We start from the raw sequence: 12,970 nt of genomic DNA on the forward strand, positions 1-12,970 counted from the left end.
GTATCTTTGGACTCAGACCTCGGAATTGGGCCTACCTTATGTCAAAACGACCGGCTCGGAAAGAGATTTCCAATGGTTTAAGTCTTGACTCCATCAGAAGAGCAGAAGTGGGTGAAAAGTCTGTGGAAGTCAAATCCAGCTAAAAAGGCCTTTGTGGACTGAAGAAATTGGGTTTTGGGCTCGATTTTCCGGCCCAAAACATGGCTCCTCAGCCCATGCACGAAAAAGTGGATCTAGTCTCCTCCATTTGTATGGAGAAGACTTAACTCTTAAGACTACCTAGATCTAGATTAGAAAATTAGGTTAGACTCCATTAATTAGTTCGAATAACTTGTTTTAGATCTAGGTTTTTACATTCAATTAATTAGTTTGTTTTAATTTGATAAGTAGTTATTCATAATCTTAGTTCTAAATTAGTTTTAATTTATTTTGAATTATTATTATTATTGTTCAAATAGATTAATAGAGTTTAATACTTATTCAATAATGACTTGTTCTATTTGTTTAATCAAGTTTAGTTTAATTTACATTATGTTTTCCTTTCATTATTTTAGTTTAATTAATCCAATGATATCAGGCTAATCCCCCCATTAGAGGGAGTGATTATGAAACCTAATGAGGAATAGATTTCTTAGTAGAATTATTTAATTGTGTATGTATTTCAACGAGTTTAGTTTATTATATGACTTCCAAAATAAGCATATGATAAATTAAACTAGGGATTGTTGTAATTAAGTTGAGAGACTTGGTTGTAATAATCCTACATGCTAGTAATAATGACTATAGAGATGTAGGTTGTTGCTAGGGATGATAAAGGTTGAGGCTTGAGGTTGAATTGTTGCATGAAAACCTAAATACAATATCTTTTCAATGAATAATTCGATTATTGCATGAAACTAGTTATTAGGTGGATTGATTACTCTTCTCTATACTTTCTATGTTATCAAAAACCATATTTCTATTAGTTTAGTTAATTTAAATTTATTTGAATCTATAGTATAATCGTAGAATAGAAATTTCACATCACACATTACTCTCACCACTGTTATTTGTATTTGATTAGTTGAATTCGTTTAAGTCTAGAGAGTTAAGAGTGGAACGATTTTGTACTCTATATATTGCATAAATATATATGTGAGAGTAAGAAATAAATAATTGATACCGTAAGAATAAGGTTGGAGTAATCTAGTTGAGTTTTTACCACCAATGAAAATGCATACAAAGCCTTGTTACATAGAAGAATCCAAGAGTCAAATTCAACAACTCCCTTGTTACATCATAACCAAAGATAATTACATTCACCACAAGTTCATAAAAAAATGCAGTATAAAGAACTTGAAATCAACCACTCATCTAATTTTACAATGCAGCTCAAATTCTTTTGACAAACCATCGTCGTCAATTTCAACTGTAATTTTGACTTTTTTATCTTTTTTTGAAGACAAGGAAGAGGTGACTGTGGGAGAGCTTGAACTCGCTGCCAACTCAATGTTGCGCCTTAACAAATCTAATAACGTATCCAACCATTCGAAATCCTTCCCACACTCGGTGCAATTCAAGAATTTTCTGCCTTCATTTTCATTTTTCTTCTTTACTGTGTTAACCTTTTTAAACCCCGCGCAATTCAGCTGTCTGCATCTTAGATTCTCCAGAGGTACTAATGACGATGCTCTTGCGTCTTCCAACCATTGGAAGTCTCCGCAAGCGCGACAGGTCAAAATTTTTTTCCCAAGAGATTGGATTTGGTTCGACTGTTTTAGGATCCTACTTCCACGACATTTTCGAATGCAATAAGGGGTAGACAACCAACAACATTTCTCTAATGAATGAGTGTTATCACCACACCTATTGCACAGAGTTCTTTCCATCTACAGTAACAAAAATGTCAAAATTGTGGAAACAAGGGCATTGCGAACAAAGTATAGTAGCAACTACAACTCAAACAAATTGTTATCCATTTAAGCAAGTCACAAGTGTAAATGTAGAATAATACTAGTCGAGAAAATGCGTAAGGAAATTCAAAAACCATATCTCTTTGTAGACGAAATTAATTTTCTTATCACTCATTTTGAATTTTCGAAGTCTATCCATTATCAACGTTTCAGCTAATAAAGTTAAATTGTAAAATTGTCCCAAATTGCAATCATTTACGTGCATTGAACTACAGACACTTCATCCAGTTGTGAGAAGGTGACGCTTTGGTTGGCTTATAAGAAGAGAGTAACAGCAGGATAAGAAAATTGGAACCTCAACAGCAAGAAGAATAGCAACAAAATGATTTAACTAACGAAGGCATTTGATCAACATGAGTTCTTACAGCGGTATATATGGCAAAATGTCCATATATTATCGTGCCGAATGTTCCATTAGCCAACCACAATTAATAAAATTACACAATTACTCCATAACATTCAGTTCCTTAAAATTCAAAATATTCCGATCTTGTGAAAACAGTACGTTAATAAAGAAGTCGATGTGGCAATGAGAAATAGAGAAATTACCTCGAACGAAAGAAACACACAGCCCAAAGAGAGAACCCACTCGTGAATTATGGAGAGAAGAGTGTTTCAGAGAAAAATTCTCGATCTAATTTTGGAGAAGAAGGTTCGATCGATTTTTTGTTTATTTCATTTTTTTGTTTTGCAAAATTTTTTTTTTCTGAAATTTCGTTTATTTCGTTTTGGTAATTTAGAATAGACTATGCCCGTAGGATTGACTACAAATCAATGGTTTGGATTCACTGTGCCTAGAATGTGGCTACAGTAACTGTGCCTCTATCCCACCCCATATATAAATGGGTACGAGGAATAGTGATTTGGTGTCACGTTTGTGTCCGTCACAGGGGCAATTTCGTCTTTTCGCTATCAATTGTGGGGGTATTGTAGACTTTTCACTATCAAGTATATTATCTAAACACTTCTCAATTTTTCCTCTCTCTGCTCCGTCTCTCTCACTTCCTCTATGTGCGATCACAACAAATCAAAAGAAATTTTAAACAAAAATAAATTGTTTAATAAACTCCATGCAAAATTGAAAGGGTAGTGTCGAATAGTAAACTTCAACCTGGGGATGGTGAGTGAGAACATGCTCTCGAGAACTTATGAGTTGAAAAGGTCAAAGTAATGTGGTTGTTAAATGTCTGAATGATATTCTTCACGAACTCTATTTTTTGGAGCTATAATGTTCGAAATTGATTTGTTTTCTTGGTCTGTATTGATGCATTAGGTTTTGTTCGACAAGTGATTTGGTTAGTTTTTAATCGCATGGATTGGTTGTTACTTCTAAGCTTTGGTTAAGGTGTTTGCAGTATTAGTCAGTAGGAATATGTGGATCACTTTTGCACCTTGTTACGTATCTCTTGGTATAGTTCATGATACATTCATCTGTTGTTTTTTCTGATTGAATTCAATATCCTCATCCTGGAATTGGTGCTCCTCCACTACTTTTATTTTTTACATCTCTGTGGTTTTGTGTTCCTATTGTATGGTTACATTTTTTTTGTCTATAAAATGTTATTTCATTATTATCAAAACAAGTATTACAAGTACACCAAGATGGACTACTTCCAAATTGACTTCACACTTCACAGCCAATGCGCAGAGAGACAGATAGATAGATAGATGGAGGATATCCAAGGGAAACAAAGGATTATTGAGACTTTTCTGTCAGGTGATTTAGCAATAAAAGATTTTGCTTGAATAATCAATACTCTGTTCAAGTACAAGAAGAAAGGTATATATCACACATTTCCTGGAAATGAATTTGTTATATTTTAAATGGAAGATCCATTTTTTTTTTGCTAATCTCTCTTCTTGGCAGGTTAGATCATTCTCCAAACGTCAACTAAAGGTTGGCTCAAATCTCAGAAGATTCCATCGAGGTTTGTCATGTCAATCATTCTCCATGCTTCTTGATTTAAAAATCTCAAAACCTTATTGTTATCTGTGTGTGGATATTTAAGACAACTGACAACTTTCACTCTCCAATAAGATTGTTGACACTTTCCCTTATTCAGGTCTCTCTATTTGGGTTCAGGGGCTGAAAAAAGAGGTTGTGCAATGGAAGTTTCAGATCTATAGCAGTTACTGGGTGGTTGCTCATTGTTAGAAGTAAGTTTTAATTTTAGGAATAGCCTATTAGTCACTACAACCTGCTTTTACATTTAGTTTTATAATTCTTTAGTCCATCATTTGTATATATTTCACTATGTATCAGTTATCATCATTAAACTACTTGTTGGAGTGGTTTGTTCACTACTAAATTTTCATTATGTGTTATGGCTAAAATTTGCCACAACTATCTTCGGATATTCATTTTATATATAGTTGTAAGTCAAGATGATACGTAGCCTAGGACCTAGGTCTTTGTTAAGATTCTAACGTTCATTGATTCACATCGGCCACCTTCGTACTTTATGCTACTTCTAGATTAAGTTTATTTAAGGAAGGTATCTCATAGGGCGCACCCATGGTTTTGTACATCTGGTTATACATATAACACATGGCACCCGGAAAAATGAATTTAGGGGTCGTTTTAGTTGCAAATGATCTTCCCATAGACATAGTTTATAGTACTCTGATTTTCGTTTCTTTGTCTTATATTATGTCTAGCTTAGTGTTGTTTATCGTGTATAATATGTATTGTATTGTTCCTTAGTTCGATTAACATATCAGTTTCACTATCTAAAGATATATCTCTACGGTTTGAGTATTCTCTCTCCGTGTGTGCAAGTTCTACTTCTTCATCTCCCACCTTTCACTCTATCTTCGACAGCTACTGTTCACACATAAAGGAAGATAACATTCAAAACAATTTCTTCTTCCTTCTCATCAGCTACAAGAACTATTCAACCTCTATCTTCTGCCGCTTCTTGAACTGGAACTTAGGAAAAATCACTTTTTAATCCAATCAAACCAAACTCTTCTACTTTTATTGGATATATACTTAGAAGTTCCGCTTTAACTCATCAACCAATTCTCCAAATCTTCTTGATCGTTCGGACTCAAATAATCCTTTCTCCCACTCTCTTAAACCGAATGAACGAATGCTCTCTCCCCACTCTCCCATTCAAAGGTGATCCAATCTGCTTTCTAACAGATGGTTTAACACTATCAAAGAGAATGAGATCACGCATTTAGTTTTAATTTTGCAGTGGGTTTTTTTGTCCAGTCCTATTTGTGTTTTGTATATCGTACTTTAGTCGATTTGTTTTGGCAATTTATTTTATCATATGGATTTAGTTTTAATTTTGCAGTGGGTTTTTTCGTCCAGTCCTATTTGTGTTTTGTATATCGTACTTTAGTCGATTTGTTTTGGCAATTTATTTTATCAGATAGATTTGTTTAAAAAAAATTGCAATTTGTATTGTTTCTAATTGAATGTTATTGTTACTGATGAAGTTTTTCAGAGAAGGTGAATTGAGTTGAGTTAAAGAACTAAAGCTGTTCTTAAAGGCATTGAGAGGAAAGTTATTTCTGTGAAATCGGTTAGGCTTTGGCAGATATTGGTTTTGGAATCTTTTAATGAAGGCGTGAAGGTATAAGGATTAAAGAGTAATCAATGGGAATCTACTGTTAAGGTATACGACCATTGGTTAATTTAAGATTTTGTTTCTAATCATTTATTTATAATTGTCTAATCGTTTTTAAAAGTTGTTAAATTTTTAATCAGTAGCAAAAGTGAGTGCTTGATGAGATACAAAATAGACAACAACTGAAACTAAGAAAGTGAAATGCCCAGTATCTGTTCAGTTAGTAGCATTAATTGTTAGTTGGGTCCACTTTCTTTCACTATTCTATCTTACAGTTCCCGTCCGTCACTTATATTTATGAGTTTATGCCCATTCTTCTGTAAATATACTTGGGTGCTAATTTTGATTTTTTTTTTTATGATATTTTGCATATCGTAGGTTCATGATGCAACAATCTTTTCTCTAAAATCTTCTAGCTATAGGTTATTAATTTTTTTCCCTTAAAATTTTTGCATCAGTAAAATTATTTTATACTGCCTTTATCAATAGCATTGTCTTAATTGTGCTTTATTTGGAGAATTTTTCCGGTGCGCATCAAGTCTTAGACAACATTCAACTTAGAGTAAGATTGTAGAAGCCTTTAGCTTTGTTAAAAGTACTATTTCATTAAGTAGAGTTACACAAATTTAGAGTGTCACTGTCCACAATTAGGCTATCCATGTGAGTTACTTAAGTTTCTTTTGGCGTGAAGTAGTTGTTGCTTTGGAATTGTGTGTTGGAATTCTATTAGTTAGTATTAGTTAGCTGGTGAATCTTTTAGTATTGCTTCTTTTTCGTACTTTTAAATCTTAATACTTAAAAGTTTGTTGTCCCCAATCACGCGTAGGTCTCAAATCTAAAAGTTATCCTATGGTTGAGTTTTTGAATTTTGCCACAGTTGGATTTGAGTGTAGTACTGCAGTCAGTGTGCTTGGACTAGATGTAATAGCTGAAGTAGGATTGTCAGTGGGGACATAGCCATAGCTCTTGAAGGGACAATGGAAATAGTTTGAAATCTATTGATAATAAAATAAGATTCTAAAATTGAATAAATGATTTTTAAGCATTTGCCTAATCTTTCAGTAACATTTGCTTGGTTTTTATGATGAATCATGTGATTGGACTATTCAACTAAGACTTTCATTATGGTTTCCATCCAATCTGAAATTATATATGTATTTCATGTGATACAAATTGGTTATTGCTTAATATTGTGATTCATTTATGGTTAGAAACTATTTTTTAGAGCTACCAATTTCACTTTTTCTGAATAGTCAAGTAGTGGTTCTTTGGGGGGCCTGCTATGAGAAAATAATTCTTGACCATTTGTGTTTTACATTTTTGATCGCCCTATTTGTTTGATGTGTAGTTCATTTTTCTTTTGCTCAGGTGATTGCTGACAATGTTGGTGATATTAGTGGGATGGGTTATGACCTTTTTGGCTCATATGCTGAGGCCATTTATGCTACTTTGGTTGTTACCTCCATCTCCTCCTATGGAATCAACCATCAATTCATTGTCATGATGTATCCATTACTCATCAGCTCCATGGGTATTATTGTCAGTCTGATCACCACTCTTTTTTGCAATTGATATATTTGAAATCAATGTTGTCAAGGAAATTGAGCTTGCATTGAAGAAGCAACTCATTACATCAACTGTTTTTTTTTTATCACTATTGGTATTTGCCATTGTTACCTGGCATGCGCTGCCATCATCCTTTACAATTTTTTATTTTGGAGAGCAGAAAGTTGTGAGAAATTGGTAAGTTACTTTACATGTCATGTGGTCTGTCGAAAATTAGGCATGGTGCACTAAATTGATCTTCTTTGCAAGGAACTATTTTCTGTGTTGCCATTGGTCTATGGGCAACCATGGTCATTGGCTTTGTGACTTAGTACTCTACTAGCAATGCATATAGGTTTTCTATTCTAATAAACTTTTCTATTTTTTTAGTATTATTTCTTGATCCGTCCTATCTTAACTCTTATTTTCCGTTATCTGTTACAACCCCGTGCTAGATGTTGTTGATTCCTGCAGAACTGGAGCTGCTACTAACGTTATTTTAGGCCTTGCATTGGGATACAAATCTGTTATTATTCCGATTTTCACCATTGCTGATATGGCTAGCAAGAGCCACCTGATCCGATAAAGAACTGATACTCTTGATGTTGTTGGAATCACTACTGATATGGTTTCTTTGGCACTCTTTGGTGCCTTTGTAAGCCATACAAAATCTAAGTGCAGCTAGGTGCTATTCAAGCAATACTTTGAGCATAGTATTCATTTGAAATCACAACTTCGATAAGTAGTGCATGCTATGATCGAACCTTTGTCCGTGAGGTATGCATCTTTTAATTTGTTGCCCTTTACCTCAGTGAATACTAAGTGCTACTAATTGAACTGTGTGAGAACTATTTTTCTTCCCCTTCTTTTCTGCAATAAATGGGCAGCTTTATACTACAACACTGTTCAAATGGAATGTCGACAATGTGTTATTCAGTCAATTAGTGCATGATCTGTTGTGTAATTGTTCTCAATCAGTACTTTTACTCTATTGTGGTACCACAAGAAGCTTCCCAATTTCATCTCTGCATTCTCCCCAAACCATGCGGTTCTCAAGTCTAAAACATTTCCATTCAAAATACAATAATCAAAACATGTACAGGTTAAGCTTTGGTAACGAATGTTTGAAGGGATTTTAGCATGCATCGTATGTTAGAATCTATCTGTTTAATACAACGTGCGCAAGCACTTGCAAAATGCTAGTGTGTGTGTATATATATATATATAAATATATAAATTCTCTGTCTTCACCTAGTGTGAGAACCAGTTACCAAGATTTCCACAACTTAATTAGTTAAATTTTCATGTGACATCTTTCTTTGAAGGCATATTTTTATGTTATTATAAATTTATAACCAAACTTTTCATGTTGAAGGGGATGTTTTACATGGTCAATGGTCATTCTATATTATATGTATGCAATAAATAAAACCATATCCGGTCTTAATCATATATCATTCCTGAATCCTGATTGTCGTTTGGAAAACATAAAGTGATCGTTATTTTTCAAAGGGATGGGTTATAGAGACACATGTTAAAAACACACGTAAACAAACTCAAAATTATTAGGCATTGATAAGTTTTAGATTATTATTCTTATTTTTTTGTAGATATGTTTTCATAACTATTCTAAACATTGTCATAAAAAAAATTATAAACTTGCAAAATGTAGTATCGAGAATCGTGAAAATGAATATATAGTCCACAATCCTTAACCATTCTTGATTTGTTGAGTACAATTGAATCCACTCATAAACAACTAAAAAAATACGAATTCAACTAACTAAAACAAGAATAAAATTGAGAGAGTAATAATTTGTTATCATTTTTTATTCTACTTTTACTACTAATGAATTCAAACAATTGTAAACTAAATTAACTAAGCAATTACATGTGATATTCAAATGAATTAGGATAAAATAAAAATGATGAATAATCCACCTAATAAGTTATCTAGATATAAAAATCAAGCTATTTCACTATAAAGTTCTAATCTTTTTGTCTCCCCTAATGTTCTAACAAAATTTTAAACTTTATTACTCCTAGTAATAACATACATCTTTATAGTCATTACTACTAGCATAAAGGAGAATTATGATTAAACATTTTTGTTATAACCCTAACAATCATTGGTTTAATTCAATATACACTTTATCTCTAAACATGCATAAGAAACTAAACTTGTAAAACATCCACAATGAAATAACCATCTTTAAACATCAAAACTCCTCATTAGGCTTCATAATCATCCTCTTTAATGGGAAGATTAACTTAACTTCGTTGGAATAACCATTATACTAACAATTAAATAAGACATTGACTTAAATTAATAAATAAATGAGCGAACTTTATTAAAAGAATGGTGTTTTAATGGAGGTTAAGAGGGTGTTTGGATCCTATTTATTTATTGCCAAAAAGTGTTTATTAGTGAAAAAACATTTTTTGAAAAAATAAATGTGTTTGGTCTCTATTTTTAAAAAAAATTGTTTTTCATTCAGAAAACATTTTTTGGTCCCAAAAAACTTGTTTTATGATAATTAGATAAAACTTGTTTTTCAAGTTAAAAAACTGTTTTTCTTTGAGGGAAACACTTTGGGCGCTCATGGCAAATGAACTGCTCGGATGTTTTAGACTTTAATACTTTATGTCGAGATATACCGAAATATGTGGAGAAATATAGTGTGAAATATGGTTTGATAAAATAGGCTTTTAAGAAAAATCACAACCAAACATGTTTATTCAAAAACTGTTTTTAGAATAAATACTTTTTCATAAAAATATTTTTTAAGAAAAAATAATTTTTTGAAAAAATGAAAACCAAACAGCCACTAAGGCTAGAAACATAAAACCCTAATTAACTAAACTAATGGGGAAAAATATTCTTAGGGTTTTTCCTTAATCTTTTTTGTATGTCAAATGATTAGGTCATAATTTTCGTGCATAGGCTTGGGAGCTAAATTTTGAGTCACTAAATCAAGTCCAAAGCCCAAAAAATTAAATCCCAAAGAGCCCTAACAATTGGAAACTACTTCACTATCATTTTTGTCTACTTTTACTGCTCTGACTGGGTTAATGCCTAGACCATTAGAAAGCTCTCTCTGAGCTGGTCGTTTTGATATATAATAAGTTCAATTTCGAGGTATGAGTCCAAAGATACGTTCTATTGAATTTCTTTTGACTTTATGTCATTTTTCTGCTCGAGTTAACTTCGACTTCCCAACTTTGACTTAGCTTTAAAACTTTTTCTCCTTGAAATTTGGGCTTTAACCATAGAACTTCTCCAACAATCATATTAACTCATTTTTCATGCAAAAGTTGTGTCTTTTATACAGATATTCAGCTCCAAGACCTGTAACCTACAAAAACATGTAAATTGTGATAATTTCACATTATTAATAATATAATTGGCCTAAATAAAATACTATTAATGGGTTTAAACTACAGTTTTGGATGCTTATCATCAATAAAAAAAAAACCCTTCATTTTTCAAATTATGGATTTTATACATAGGTGGAGTACTTTTTTTTTATATATATAAATAAAATTTATTAATGTAGGGCAAGACCAGAAAGGCCGCTACAAATGGAGAATAGTGAGGGAGATCTTCACTATATCAAAGACAAGATTACAACGTCTGGCAAAGGTCATAAAAACATACAACCTAAAAAACATGAGAGAAATATTTAGAATCCATAAATGATAGTGTCCCAGTGAAAGACCAAATCTTGGAAGTGATAGTGTCTTCTTGTTGGCAAAGTGCATAACCAGTGTCAAACAAAAGCTTTGGCTCCTATGCAGACACACGCTGGAAGGATGATCTTCTCGCAAAAAACAATGTTGTTCCTAAGTTTTCCACAACACCCACAAAAACTGCATAATTAGTTAGCTTCCACAATTTAGCTATGAAATCATTCCCCTTTCATCTTCGCCCAACACCTAAGCCAATCTTTTAATGAGTAAGCTCTTGCAAGTATTGAGAATGAAAAACAGCCCAAAAGGTTGCATCATAATGGACCAGACCTCTAAAGCATAAGAACAATGTAAGAATAGGTGAGACATAGACTAGTCCACCATACCACACATATTGCAAACCGACAAAACTATCGAACCCCTATGTATGAGAGCATCTGCTGTAAGAATACGTCCAAGCAAAACTTACCAAAGGAAGAACTTTACTTTGAGTGGAATGGGCACTTTCCAAATTAACTGCATTAGGAAGTTATGCACTCTTTAGTTGATAAGAGCCCAAAACTGTAGTTTTAACCCCTTAACAGTAATACTTTTAGCCCAATTATGCGAGTAATAAATAAGAGTTAATGCTGATTACGTGCTTTTATGTATTTCAGGCATTGAAGTCAATTATGTGCAGAAATGTGTCACTTTGGCGAGATAAAGTGTAACGCCCGTATTTAAAATACGTATTTTTTCTATTTATTAATTAATTAAATTATTTATTTAAAAATCGGCTGGATTGGATTTGGGATCTGGCCGGGCACGGCCCGAAGTTCAGATTGGGCTTGGGTTTCAAACCCAAGTATATATTCGTATTGTTCTGGAGAATAGGGTTTTTAGAGAATAAAAAATAATAAAAATGGAAGCAAAGATAGAAGCTGGATTTCTAGAGCGTTGGAACGCGGCGATTCGGACTAGGAGGATTCGTGGAGCTTAGGATTAAAGTGAGTAGCTATTTTGCTATTTCACCGGATTTATGGTTTTTCGTGTATGGGGTGTATCCGTCTAATGTTCGCTTTTTATATACTGCTCATTATATGGTTTTATTCGACGTTGTGTTTGTCGGGTTGTTAAAACTCTAGTGAAACTCGGATTTGATATTGAACTGTCCGAACCGTTAAAACTCGGAAAACTGAGATGAAACTGTCGAAGTTTGATTTGGGCCCGTTAATGGCGGCGTGAGCCCAAACAAACAGTGGTCGTGTACATGGCTTGAATACTATTATACTGTATTGTAGTGTGGGTTGATTTCGGTTTGGAGGTTGAACGGTTATACAGTTTCGGATGGTTGGTTTGATGTTTGGTTTTGGGGGATTGTTTGATGTCGGGGGTTATATGTTGGATGTTGGTTATTGGTGTTTGGGTGGGCGATCGGAACTGGCGGTGGCTGAACCGGCGGTTGGGCTGTTTTTTTGGTTTAATTGGAGTGTGGGGCTTTTACCTAGACTAGTGTATAGTTGATTGTAGTGTGTGGGGCTGTCGAAGGAGGGTTGTCAAAGCTCAGAGAGAAGCCATTAATGGCGGCAGGAATTTGTCTCAAATCTAGTTTGGTCGAGATGTTGTATTCACGAATTGAGGATTTCGTGTTTGTTAAAGTGGTGGGGGTTTGCACCCTCTTCATTTTCGGTTTGTTTGTTTGGGGTGGTGTGTGAAGGTTTTGTGGTGGCTGGTTTTGGTGGCTGGAGGAAGAGAAGCCTGGAGAAGATGAACAGTAGCCTATTTGGGCTTTGGGCCTTGGGCCAAAGCCTTTAGGTTTGTTAGTTGGGCCGGAGTTAAGTTAGTTGGGTTTGGGCCGGTTTAGATTAAGTTGGTTGGGCCAAAAACTAACTAGATTTCTTGGGCCAGTTTCATTAGTGTGTTGGGCCAGTTTTGATTAAGTGTTGGGCCATTTTCAGTTTAGTCTTTGGGCCCAAGATTAGTTTAGTTTGTTATGGGCCCAGTTTCATTTTAGTGGTTTGTGGCCCGAACCAATTAAGGTTTTGGGCTAGTTTAAGTTTCATTTTCTGTTAGCTTGGGTCGAACCCAATTAGCTTTCTTTGGACCGGTTTTTCTGTTTTTGTTTTGGGCTTGTGATAACGATAAAATTGATAGTTTTACCTACGAAATAAAGCGATGAAACTTACAAACGCAAGTAAAACTAAAACTAGATTATGATCCTATATG

General features: G+C 33.8%; 1 long non-coding RNA gene across 2 annotated transcripts; it reads left to right on the forward strand.

Annotated features, from left to right (window-relative positions):
- Window positions 1-2,985: 2,985 nt before the first annotated feature.
- Window positions 2,986-7,489, forward strand: LOC147498834 (uncharacterized). Of its 2 annotated transcripts, none has more exons than XR_015194374.1 (6): window positions 2,986-3,072; window positions 3,601-3,732; window positions 3,820-3,880; window positions 4,016-4,109; window positions 5,400-5,578; window positions 6,899-7,489. It is a non-coding gene; the product is annotated as an uncharacterized LOC147498834 (long non-coding RNA). The 2 variants fall into 2 exon arrangements; XR_015194375.1 differs by having other exon boundaries at window positions 3,825-3,880.
- The last annotated feature ends 5,481 nt before the right edge of the window (window positions 7,490-12,970 follow it).

Source organism: Coptis chinensis, chromosome 5, assembly GCF_015680905.1.
Source record: "Coptis chinensis isolate HL-2020 chromosome 5, ASM1568090v1, whole genome shotgun sequence".
Taxonomy (NCBI): domain Eukaryota; kingdom Viridiplantae; phylum Streptophyta; class Magnoliopsida; order Ranunculales; family Ranunculaceae; genus Coptis; species Coptis chinensis.